Below are 13,131 nucleotides of genomic sequence, written 5' to 3'. Positions count from 1 at the left end.
ACTCCGTTTTTTTTTCGCCTTTTTGTCAGATTACAAGAATTTTTAGCCCCATAAACAATAGAAACGCTTGTAATACACTTCTAAAACGCCTTAAAAAAAGCCAGTAATGGATGCGCTCAGGTGTGAATGGCGCTTTAATGTGATTTTAGTTCAATAAAAAAATTGTCCATATTTTAACAAAACCTGTTTAATGTGTATGGGGTTCCAGTAAAGTGGTAGTAAAACAATGGGATATACTAGCCCATATGACACTTGGCTGTACACGGAGCCCTCCAGCCCGGCACTGCCATCTTCACCCAGTCTTCCTTCAGGGTTTGTAGGTTCCAACTGTATGAATGACCGGGGACGCAATGATGTCACTCCGGCAAATGTGCGTGGGGGACCTCGGCTTTGGTACGGAGCTCTGAAAGTCTGACACGGTATGCCTTCTCTTCAGAAAGCATTTGCCGGTGCATGTTGTATGAATCCTAAACTGTGCAAATTTTAGGAGATATTCACTAACTGCAGGCAGTGGTGTATTTTGGTTTGTGCTGCCCTAAGAAAAACAAAGATCAGGCGCCCCCCCAAATATAAATTTGTCCCACCCCAGCCGCCACTACTGGTGAGGAGGAGGTGGCGGCGGCACTGGTGAGGAGGAGGTGGCGGCGGCACTGGTGAGGAGGAGGTGGCGGCGGCACTGGTGAGGAGGAGGTGGCGGCGGCACTGGTGAGGAGGAGGTGGCGGCGGCACTGGTGAGGAGGAGGTGGCGGCGGCACTGGTGAGGAGGAGGTGGCGGCGGCACTGGTGAGGAGGAGGTGGCGGCGGCACTGGTGAGGAGGAGGTGGCGGCGGCACTGGTGAGGAGGAGGTGGCGGCGGCACTGGTGAGGAGGAGGTGGCGGCGGCACTGGTGATCAGTGTAGATGTCCCTTTTTCTTTTTTCTTTTAAGCTGGCTGGTTACAGGCTCTTGACGATAACCGGCAGGTGTACTTGCATCATGCTTGACTATAATGGACTCAGCTGATCAGATTTGGGTAAAGAGCCAATCACAGTGATCAGCTGTGTATGAAGGACACAGAGTTCACAGATCACACCAGGTGCACGGGGGTCGCGGTTCTGGGAGGGCTTCAATATATACCCTTCCAGAACTGGACAACTGCGTTACAGCCATCATTCGGCTAGAGCGGTTGCCTGGTATGTGGTGCCGCCCCCTCTGAAAAATGCCGCCCAAGGCGAACGCCTTGTGTGCCTCGCGACATATCTGCCCCTGCCTACAGGTAATTTATTTTTATTTTTTATAGGCCAAGTGGAGTTTAATTCCATTTTAAAACGGTGGGTCTGGATAACATTTTCAAACATAATTAGTTGACTCAATGATGGCAGGATTTAATGCTCCAGAGAGAATCCAGCGGTGCAAGGGCTGGACAGACTTTGGGGGTGCTGGCAGGTCTGCAGGTAAGTACAGTAGGAATCGGGGGGAGGGTGTTCAGTGTTGGCTTACCTTTTTTAAAAAAATTGAACTAACCCTTTAAAACTCTATGGCATATGCCAGCGCTACACAGGTAAAGTAATGGAGGCTTCTTTGGAATACACTTGTCATGGGAGAAATGTATAGGCTACTGGTTCTGAAAATGCTAGTTCCCTGGCTGGCACACTCATGCTTTATCTTCAGTGTTTTAATAACCTCCTTGTGAGTATAGCGATGAGGAATTCAGAATTTTCTGACATTCTCTTGCCGCGTTCTTCAGATCAGAAGCCCAACGCAGCCAGACACCTATTATTGCCAGCAGCCAACCTTATATTTTCCTTATGACGGCTGTACTTAAACCCTGCTGGTGAGCTGGAGGTGTGAGAAGTAACAAATTCAGCGTTTTTTTGTTGTTTTTTTAGACGGTAAAAGGCTAAATGATTTGACACTTTAGAACGTCGGCCTCCCGGAGTTCTTCTTGCACTGCGGGTGAATGTAACACTTTTACTAAAAGTGTGAAATGATATGGGAACATGTTGGGCCCCCCTCCAGTGCCTGTTTTTATCCTCTGAGGCTGGTTAACTCTTCTTTGTTCTTGACAGCCTAAATGTACGTCTCGGTGGTTGTGCTTTGCTGATCCTTATATTCCCCTGCAGGTCTACCAAACTGGGCCTGTCTGAGAACAATAGGTTCCCTGCAGTCTCTAGTGGCCTGAAATGCCCACAAATTATGCTTTTAGGCAGAGAGCTATATGATTAAGATTGCCTAGGTTTTTGGTGATGTCCGGGCTCGTACACAAGCGTCCCTCTCCGTTGCACATGGTTATGGTGCAGCCCCATTCACTTGAAAGGGTTGTGTTTGATGGTGGTACCACCTGCCAAAAGGAAAGTACAATTAGATTTTTGTACTGTGATCCTGTATGCCCTTGATTGGTTGGGGAGGGGGGTGATCAAATTTGCATCTCAACCGCCTGCTTTTACCGTGGGTATCTCGCATTGTACTTGGGAGCCCTGTACTAAGAGGTACGCCTTGTCCTCTATAGCCGCCTTGTCCTCTATAGCCGCCTTGTCCTCTATAGCCGCCTTGTCCTCTATAGCCGCCTTGTCCTCTATAGCCGCCTTGTCCTCTATAGCCGCCTTGTCCTCTATAGCCGCCTTGTCCTCTATAGCCGCCTTGTCCTCTATAGCCGCCTTGTCCTCTATAGCCGCCTTGTCCTCTATAGCCGCCTTGTCCTCTATAGCCGCCTTGTCCTCTATAGCCGCCTTGTCCTCTATAGCCGCCTTGTCCTCTATAGCCGCCTTGTCCTCTATAGCCGCCTTGTCCTCTAGTTGACATGGTCTACCAGTGGCGGCTGGTGCTCAAATTTTTTTTGGGGGAGTAAAAAAAAAAAAAAAAAATCAAACGCTGCCACTGTGCCCACCTGTCCACCACTTACCTTGTCTCAGTGGGGCAGCGGGTCACAGCGATGTCCTCCACGCTCCTCAATGTCTTCTCCTGTCCTCTCTTCCCATCCTCTGCTATGATTGGATGCCTTATAGGCGGCATCCAATCACAGCACCTGACGTTTCAGCCAATCGGGTAACAGACCTGAGCACCTGATTGGCTGAGAGGCGGTTCAGTATTAGGAAAGAGAATATTCATTCACTTTCCTAACACAGCGCTGAGTGAACTGCTAGAGCCCAGCATGGCACCAGCTGTTAACCTTTCTGGATGCCTATTAGAACAGAAAAACAAACAAGGCTAAGTGCAGAAGTATAAAACTTTTAATATCCCCTAAAGGGGTTAAAAACACTTACAAGATGGTGGATGAAACAGGCATGTAGCAGATAAGTGCGTCCAGGAGATGTTCCAGTGGCAGGGAAGTCCCAGTCTGTGATGGTAAAGCTTCCAGGGAAGTCCACGAGATAACAGCCAACTTTTGCTGTGAATGTTCAGTGGACACAATAGCTGTTCCAAAACGCGTCCCGCCTCTGACATACTTCCTGTTTGTGTTCCATGCTGGTTTTTGTCACGCTTCCTCTCACATCATCCCCAGGCTCCAGCACTATTGTGTCCCCTGAACATTCACAGCACAAGTTGGCTGTTATCTCCTGGACTTCCCTGGAAGCTTTACCATGTTGTAAAGCGCTGCACAAACTGTCGACGCTGGATGAATCCTGTGTAATCATAATTAACCGCTTCGGGACTGCCCCCAAAAAAGTGCGAAGTGTCACTTTGTATCCAATTTCTAAGGGGCAATGTCGCAGTCCCGCTTAAAACCACTGATCACTGCTGTTACTAGTAAAAAAAATATCTAAACAAAAATTCCATAATTTGTAGACCCTATAACTTTTGCGCAAACCAATCAATTTACGCTTATTGGGATTTTATTTACCAAAAACGTAGCAGAATACATATTGGCCTAAATTGATGAATATATTAGATTTTTTAAATGTTTTATTGGATATTATAGCACAAAAAATAAACCGAAGAGGTGATCAAATACCACCAAAAAGCTCTATTTGTGGGGATAAAAGGACATCAGTTTTATTTGGGTACAACGTCACACGGCCGCGCAATTGTCAGGTAAAATAGCGCAGTGACATTTTGCAAAATGGGCTGGTTTTGAAGGGGGTAAATATTCTGGGGCCAAAGTGGTTAATCCTCATGCTGCTAGCATTGGTAAATATATGGGAAAGTAGATCATATTTACTTGTAAAACCTTTTTTATTTTTTTTTCTCTACATTTCTCAGTTCCTGGTTTCTTGCCTTGGCAAATGTCATAAATCCCAGCTGTCTTCATTTTCTCAGCTAAGCAGACTCTCCTGGCTGCATGCTTGAGTTAAGGGCAGATCGATTCCAGAAAGTAAATGCTACGTGACTCATTTGCCCTTAAAATGGCCACGGCCGGAATAGATGGGGGTAATTTTTCAAAGTGATTTCCAACAAAATAAATCGGGGAGACATGGATGGATGGGGGAGTTTGAATATTAAAAATGTAATTAGTGTTTTTGGTGCTCCAGATGCAGTGAAGATCCGCTTTACGTCTTTGAGATTTTGTCATGACTCATTGTTTCGGTGTTTTGGATGTGCAAGGTGCTGATGAGTTGTTTGCTACAGGGTTAGGGGACTGGTCCTTGTTGGTCAATAAGGCTTTATGGTGGTATTAGTTGGGGCCCCTGTTTTGTAGGTGGTCCCAGTATGAGGGAACCCTCTCCCGTACTATGAGCAGTAATGGAAATCTGCCCAGCTCAGGCTGGCAAGCATTGTTAAGGATACTCTGATGGGCTTATCAAAGATCCTTCCTGGTGGACCTGGTGATGGACAGGCTTCTGGGCATCAATATTGGGTGAGGTGGGCACTGAGCTAATTGTCGGGAGGGAAATGTTTGACTTGCTGGGTGGGGGGGTCACCTCCTGTACATAGATGTATTGTCACTATAAATTGGAGTGCACACTGCGAGCCAAGCCTTCTTGTCCCCATCAATGCCTGACCTCACAAATATGCTTCTGAAAGAATGGTCAAATGTTTCCATAGACTTTCTCCTAAAGAGATCCCCCTGAAGACACGTGACTGTGTCGACACGCGTAGGAGAGGGGGTTGGATGGTGAAGGCATTTAGGTTCCACAGTGATTTTAGGAGTTGACCGAGTATTTGGATGTGCGGTTCTTTGTTACAAGTCTTTTAAACCAATGCTCTCTTGGTGTGGTGCTCTGGAAGCACCCATACAATGCGAGTATCCTGCACAATTTAAATACATTTTTTGATAGTGCTTGAATGGTTTTAAACACTATTGCCATCTTTCTCTCTGCATATATTCTGTTGCTGACTGTGAAGAATTTTAGGATCCAGTTGTGTTGGATATCCCTTGAGTCCTGGGGTGTCTCTCACAAGCGTTTGACCCTGCTTAGCTGGGGGGGGGGGGTCGCATTCCTAGAGGTGAGCCTATACCAGGGGTGTCCAAACTTTTTTCAAAGAGGGCCAGATTTGATGAAGTGAACATGCGTGAGGGCCGACCATTTTGCCTGACATTCTGTGAACCATTAAAATTCAGTCTAAGTGTGGTCGTTCGAGCAACGAATACACTGCCCAACAAGAATTCTCTTGCCTTTTGTGGCTGTGTGTGGTGAAGAGATGGGCTTGAGCGTGTTATTTGGATATACCATATTTATTGCGTAGAACACGCACCTTCACTTTACGAGGGACGTTTAAGTAAAAAAACTTACATTTTAAATAAAGAACTGTGAAGCAAAGTAAGGGTCATTGCCAGGAATGCAGCACCCACCATTGCCAGGAATGCAGCACCCACCATTGCCAGGAATGCAGCACCCACCATTGCCATCCATGCAGCCTGTTTGTTGCCCATCCATCTGCAGCCTTGGAGGGGACAGAGAGGGGGGTGGGACGAGCGCCAAAAGATTACATACAGGAAAATCTGTCATATATGGCGGCCTCTTTAAAGGAAAGTCCTGCCTCATTTGATGGACAGAACAGTCGTCCAGTGGCAGCGCAGGAGACGGGACTTCCCATTACAGAGGCCGTCTGTAAACAGGAAATTATCCTCCTGTATGTACGGCACTCGTCCCGCCTCCTCCCTGTCCCGTCCAAGGCAACCAGAATATATCTTTTGTGGCGCTGGGAGATTGTCGGGGGCCACAAACGATATATATGTCCAAATAACCAGGTGGGCCATTCAAAACCGGAAAGAGTGCTGCACTTTGGACATGCCTGGCCTATACCCATTGGGGGGTGCAAGAGAGGTGATTAGCTGGTGGTTTGGATGCTAAGTTTCTCATCGATTTTAACATTCGCTTGTTTTAATATATGGACAATTTTTGCATTATATTGCATTTTTCATGCATCTTGCATGTGTTATACATTCTACATTTGTTCTGTTATATGGAATTTTTAATGACTTGGTGCTGCACTTTAGTCCCCATAGATAATTTCCTAAACCTTGTGGACAGCCTTCCCAGAAGAGTTGAAGCCGTTATAAGCTGCAAAGGGTGGGCCAACTCAATATTGATCCCTTTGGACTAAGATGCCATTAACCACTTCAGACCCGCGCTATTGACAAAAGACGTCAACAGCGCGGCTCTCAAGTGCCGGGGTGGACGTCTTTTTAAAAGCATTACCCGCGCGCGCCACTGGGTGGCGCGCAGCGGGTAAACACTGTCCCGGCGCATCGCTGAAGAGCCGATGCGTGTACCTGGCGACAGCAGGACGTGGAGCTCTGTGTATAAACACCGAGCTCCACGTGCTGTCAGAGGAGAGGAGACCGATCTGTGTCCCTTGTACATAGGGACACAGCATCGGTCACCCCCCTCCCCCCACACAGTTAGAACACACCCAGGGAATACATTTAACCCCTTCCTCACCCCCTAGTGTTAACCCCTTCCCTGCCAGTCACATTTATACTGTAATTAGTGCATTTTTATAGCACTGATCGCTGTATAAATGTGAATGGTCCCAAATTTGTGTCAAAAGTGTCCGATATATCTGCCGCAATATCGCAGTCCCAATAAAAATCGCAGATCACCGCCATTACTAGTAAGAAGAAATAAATAAAAAAAAACATTCTGTCCCCTATTTTGTAGGCGCTATAACTTTTGCGCAAACCAGTCGCTTATTGCGTTTTTTTTTTACAAAAATACGTAGAAAAATACGTATCGGCCTTAACTGAGAATTTTTTTTTTTTTTAAATTGGGATATTTATTATAGCAACAAGTAATATATATATATATATATATTTTTAAATTGTCGCTCTTTTTTTGTTTATAGCGCAAAAAATAAAAACCGCAGAGGTGATCAAATACCACCAAAATAAAGCTCTATTTGTGGGGGAAAAAAGGACGTCAATTTTGTTTGGGAGCCACGTCGCACGACCGCACAAATGTCAGTTAAAGCGACGCAGTGCCGGAAGCTGAAATTTCGCCTGGGCACGAAGGGGGTTTATGTGCCCAGTAAGCAAGTGGTTAAAGGCAGATGTCCCAATACTTTTGGCAATATAGTGTATAAGTGCTTCGTAAATTGAGGGCCCTATATAAGTATCTGTAATAAAGAACAAAAGTACTTTCGAGTGTTTTGTAAACTCCCAATTGCCCTACTCCCTATGTAATGGAGATGAAGCGATGGGGACGTGTTTGCAGTCGATATCTGGAGAGCAGCCTAGGGTGACAACCAATGGCGTCCTCCGTAGATACAGTGGAGGAGTGATGTAGTCCCAGAAGATGGGAAGTGTGGATTAGCAGGTGAAAATAAAGCTGAAAAAAGAATGCAGCCACCACACCCAGGACTGGTAATCTACAATATATGAATGTGTGTGTTTTTCCGTTGGACCCTTTAAATCCCAGTGCCCAGGAGGGTTGTAGATCTGCAGCCGTATCTCTATCTATCGGCAGGGGAATTATTCATTCAGACGTGTTCAGACAGTTCCTCTGTAGTGCTATATTTAGCCCGGTTATACCCCGACCTCCTGAATATCCTGTGTATAATCTGCTTCTCTGTGTGTTGTCTGTAAATCTGGATCTATGTCTGTTTATGGCACTCCGGTGACACGGCCCCAATGTGCCTACAAAAGTTCCTTTTTTGTATATTTAACAAGAACCGCTCAGATCAACACAAGTCTCTTGTACCTCTGAAAGGGAAATTTGTGTATTTTTAGTCGGCACATATTTGGATTCAAATGTTTAACCTAAAAGCTGAAATCCACAAATAACCTGTATTGTATACTTCCATTGGGCCAGCTTGGTACGGTGTTTTATATCTCATACTTGAGGGGCTGCTGGGGAAGCGACCAATCACTGTCACAATCATGGCGTTGGGGGCGGCTGCCCTGCGGACGTTGGGGGCGGCTGCCCTGCGGACACTGTGGAACTTCAAGTCCCATGAAGCATTGCAAGGCTGTCACAGTGGGCAGCACAGTAGTGTAGTGAGTAGCACTTTCGCCTAGCAGCAAAAGGGTCGCTGGTTCGAATCCCGACCACGACACCATCTGCCTGGAGTTCTCATGTTCTCCCTGTGTGTTGGTTTCCTCCGGGTACTCCGGTTTCCTCCCACACTCCAAAGACATGCTGGTAGGTAAATTGGATCTTGTCCAAATTGGCCCAGTATATATATGTATATCTGTGTGTATGACTGTGTGTCCCAAGCGTGTCACAATCCTACGGGGTAAAATGACCGCACCAGCCAAGCAGACACTGGCTGGAAAAAGTGCCTAGAGGCGATTCAGTTTGCATGTGAGCGCTATACAAGTCATTCATTCATTCATTCAGTTACAAGCACAAATGTCAGGCAGAGGCATGATGGGACTTGTAGTTCTGCAACAGCTGGAGGGCTGCCAGTTAGTGACCCCTGCTTTAATGCAATAGGCCAGTGATGGCGAACCTTGGCACCCCAGATGTTTTGGAACTACATTTCCCATGATGCTTAACTACACTGCAGAGTGCATGAGCATCATGGGAAATGTAGTTCCAAAACATCTGGAGTGCCAAGGTTCGCCATCACTGCAATAGGCTGTGCACACAGCCATTCAGTGTGCCTTGTATTTTGTTCAATGTATACAAGGTGTTTTCTTATTGGTGGAGGTTGTGATGTCACCTGCCCTCTCCACCTTGTCCAATCAAAAAACGGCTTGTATGCCTTATGCAATCGAGCGTATTATCTCCCACCTTCCCTGCGGTCAGTGTTCAGGGGTAAAGCCGCTGGGCACAGGACCTGTAAAATGATCACTCTAGTAGTGCCAACTGCTACAGATCATTTTAATATGCATGCTTGCATTGAGCCAAGCTGGACTGGTGTAACTGCATTAACACGGAGCTAAAGTCTTCAATACTTGCCTTTTTAACCACTTAAGGCCCGCCGCACGACTATTTACGTCCGCAAAATGGCACGGACAGGCAGATGGACGTATATATACGTCCCCGCCTTTCCGCGGGTCCGATCGGGACCCCCTCCGCTGCATGCGGCTTACCTCGGGGAGAGATCCGGGACGACGGCGCGGCTATTCGTTTATAGCCGCTCCGTCGCGATCGCTCCCCGGAGCTGAAGAACTGGAGAGCCGTATGTAAACACGGCTTCCCCGTGCTTCACTGTGGCGGCTGCATCGATCGTGTCATCCCTTTTATAGGGAGACTCGATCTATGACGTCAGTCCTACAGCCACACCCCCCTACAGTTGTAAACACACACTAGGTGAACCCTAACTCCTACAGCGCCCCCTGTGGTTAACTCCCAAACTGCAACTGTCATTTTCACAATAAACAATGCAATTTAAATGCATTTTTTGCTGTGAAAATTACAATGGTCCCAAAAAATGTGTCAAAATTGTCCGAAGTGTCCGCCATAATGTCGCAGTCACGAAAAAAATCGCTGATCGCCGCCAATAGTAGTAAAAAATTGTTTTTTAATAAAAATGCAATAAAACTATCCCCTATTTTGTAAACGCTATAAATTTTGCGCAAACCAATCGATAAACACTTATTGCGATTTTTTTTTTTTTTTTTTTTTAAACCAAAAATAGGTAGAAGAATACGTATCAGCCTAAACTGAGGGAAAAAAATGTTATATATGTTTTTGGGGGATATTTATTACAGCAAAAAGTAAAAAATATTGCATTTTTTTCAAAATTGTCGCTCTATTTTTGTTTATAGCGCAAAAAATTAAAAACCACAGAGGTGATCAAATACCACCAAAAGAAAGCTCTATTTGTGGGGAAAAAAGGGCGCCAATTTTGTTTGGGAGCCACGTCGCACGACCGCGCAATTGTCTGTTAAAGCGAAGCAGTGCCGAATCGTAAAACCTGGCCTGGGCATTTAGCAACAAAATGGTCCGGGGCTTAAGTGGTTAAAGTGGTAGTAATTCATGTTTTAAAAAAAAATGGCATTTTTGCGGGAGTCACGGCCGCGGCAGCATACCGTCTATCGCCAGCTTCTAAACTCTCCTAAACGGTGAACATTTACAGTACCTACAGGTAAGCCTTATTATACGGGGGAGGGGGGGGGGATTCATTATTTGATCCCCTGCAGATTTTGTAAGTTTGCCCACTTACAAAGAAATTAAGAGCCGGTTCACACTGGGGCGACTTGCGATCCGACTTCATGTCGCCTCAAGTCGCGCTGTAGAGAATAACAATGGAAGTGAATGGGAGCGGTGTTAATACACACGACTCAAGGCGATCCGACTTCAGAAAAGGTTCCTGTACTACTTCAATCCGACTTGTAGGCGATTTGTACCCATTGATTTCAATGGAAGTCGCCTCAGAAGTCGGATCACTGTCTTATCTGAAGCTACTTTCTAGGAAGATAACATACATTTCTCAGGCAAACCTCTCCTGCCCCCCTCCCTCCCCCTCCCTCTCCCAGAGCTGATTGTTGTTTTATTGGCCACTGGAAAGTCTCCTGTCCTGGAGACGACTTCAATTTGTGTTGTAAATCGCCCCAGATCGCCCTGTGGTTCATGTTCAAGTCGTGTCGGAGTCGCCTCTGAAAGTCGCGCTGGAAGTCGTGTCGCCCTAGTGTAAACCGGCTCTAAGTCTCTAATTGTTTTCCTAGATTTATTTTAAATGATATACACAGAATATCAACCAATAAACCTAAATAAATACGGAGTCCGCCTGCTCCCGCCAGCTCAGCTGTGCGCAGATCTCCGCTGAGCCGACGGATGACAAGCTCCTCTCTGCTCACTGAGACGGATGGGGACGTGTCCCCACACGTCTGTTTTTATCTGACAGGCGGACCTAAACGGTTCGTCCGCGTGAAACGGGCCTTACAGAGCTATAAGAATTGTTTTTATTTTTTTGTGTAGCCAAAGTTAAAAAAATAACATTTTTGTTTTTTAGCAGTTTTTTTTCCCTTGTCACCTGGTGATCCTGCCAAAAACACACTTGTCCCTGGGCAGTACCCGGGCTGGACTTCATTCCTCCCCCCCCCCCCCCCCCCTGGTTCATCTCCATTATGTGTGGGATGAGGAGATTAGTAGTCTTCAGAAGGAAGATAACATTGTGTTTTCAGTGCAGTCCACGGATAGTTACAAGCACATTGAATTTCTGGCAAGATCATCGGGTATTTTCTGTGCTTGCTAAAAATATTCCTGGCCTGACAATAAAAAATAAAATAAATAAAAACGAATGCAGCCGCCACATCTAAGGACTGCTAAGCTGTGACAGTTTTTGTTTTTTGGGTTGAGTTTTTATGCGCTTTGGTATGCGTTCTCCTTTGCGAAATGGGGTCCCTGGACGGGTCAAAATACGAAAGCCAATTTTGTTTTATATCTTTTGAGTTGCATTTTACATGCGTTCATGTGCGTTGCGTTAAAATGCAGGCAGGTTGTATTTTAACACAACACCCATGTACACAGCATAGTAGTGTGAACAAGGCACGTAGAAATCTATTGTTTTCTATGAGCCTTTGTAGTGACCGGTGCATGGCTGTCGGCCAGACACACTGTGACAAGGCCATAAAAGACCGGTCATATGTGTGCCCTAAAACAAAATGTTCCCCGGCCGCCCCTGGAGCAACGGGGCCTGTCGTGGACGTCCCAAAGCTGAGCTAAGGGCCGGCACACGCTCGATGGCCGAACATGGGGGGACTACAAGGGTCAAGACCCAGCCTGTCGGCTGTTGATGGAAGAATCACAGGATTCAAAATGCAGGAACAAAAAAATAAAAAGTGAGAAAAAATCGCAAGGAAAAAAAAAATCTCCAGAGTACAGGACTCCAGAAGTGCCTGATTTCTCCTGTCGTTGGGCAGAAAAAAACTGAGGCTGCTAGAGCAGGGTGTGGGTTATGCCCGGGGAGCAACGCCCCCTGGGAGGAGCGGCACTAAGGAAAGGTTGTTAGGGGAACCACCGCTTTAACGCTTTTAAGTGCTGTAAATTCTGCCTAAACTCTCCTGGAAGGAAGGTGCATAACCCTACTGTCAAAGGATGCTGTGTCCGTCCATAAACGAAAGAGAAAAAACACAGGTCACCATGAGTGAGCTCTTGGGGGCTCTTTCACGCTAGTATGAAGCCCATAAAAAAGGTATAAAAATGCTCTTGAAACAGAACCAAAAGTCTCTACCTCCTGTATGGAGTCTGCAGGAGCCTGGCATTGTACCTGCCATCCACTGATGTTGGGTGAAACGCGTCGCAGGTTCCTATGCAACAATGGATGCATATATTTTAGTTTTTGTTCAAAATGTTATTGGTTTTTATTTATTTAAAGGTGGATTTAGCCTTTAACCACTTGCCTCCCCGCTCCTGCAGATTTACCGTGGAAGGGCGGCACAAGCAGTATCCGTCGCGTATGTATACGTGACTGAGTCTCTTCCAGGTTAGCACGTTGCGCGTATTACTGGTATCATGTGATCGCTATGATTGGTCATCGCAAGCACATGATAGCCATGTAAACAACTTGTTAGGAATGGTTTTCCATTCATTAAGTGCTTACTGTTGTGATCTGTGATTGGCCCAAAGCAATCACATGGTACCTGTACCATGTGATTAGCTTGGCCAATTGCAGATCACAAAAATAACCAAGCTGTTAATGATCGGTTGCGGTCTCGATCCCCTCCGAAGGTTTACAAACCTGCAAGCCATAGGCATAATGCGTTAGTATACATTGCATACTAGCGCATTATGAAATGCTTACCTTAGAACGATGCCCTGCACTCCATTCCCGACATCTTTCACCGGAGTTGCTTCCAGGTTCACGGCTCCGGCCAGCGCT

At 46.2% G+C, this 13,131-nt stretch overlaps 1 protein-coding gene across 4 annotated transcripts in view; it reads left to right on the top strand.

The window, feature by feature from the left end:
* Positions 1 to 13,131, top strand: part of GDPD5 (glycerophosphodiester phosphodiesterase domain containing 5) — a 352,873-nt gene that overhangs the window by 21,244 nt on the left and 318,498 nt on the right. The window lies entirely within an intron of this gene.

This window comes from Rana temporaria, chromosome 2 (assembly GCF_905171775.1).
Source record: "Rana temporaria chromosome 2, aRanTem1.1, whole genome shotgun sequence".
In the NCBI taxonomy this organism is placed as follows: Eukaryota; Metazoa; Chordata; class Amphibia; order Anura; family Ranidae; genus Rana; species Rana temporaria.
The sequence above is the reverse complement of the archived record's forward strand: the minus strand, read 5'-3'. Positions and strand labels throughout refer to the sequence as shown.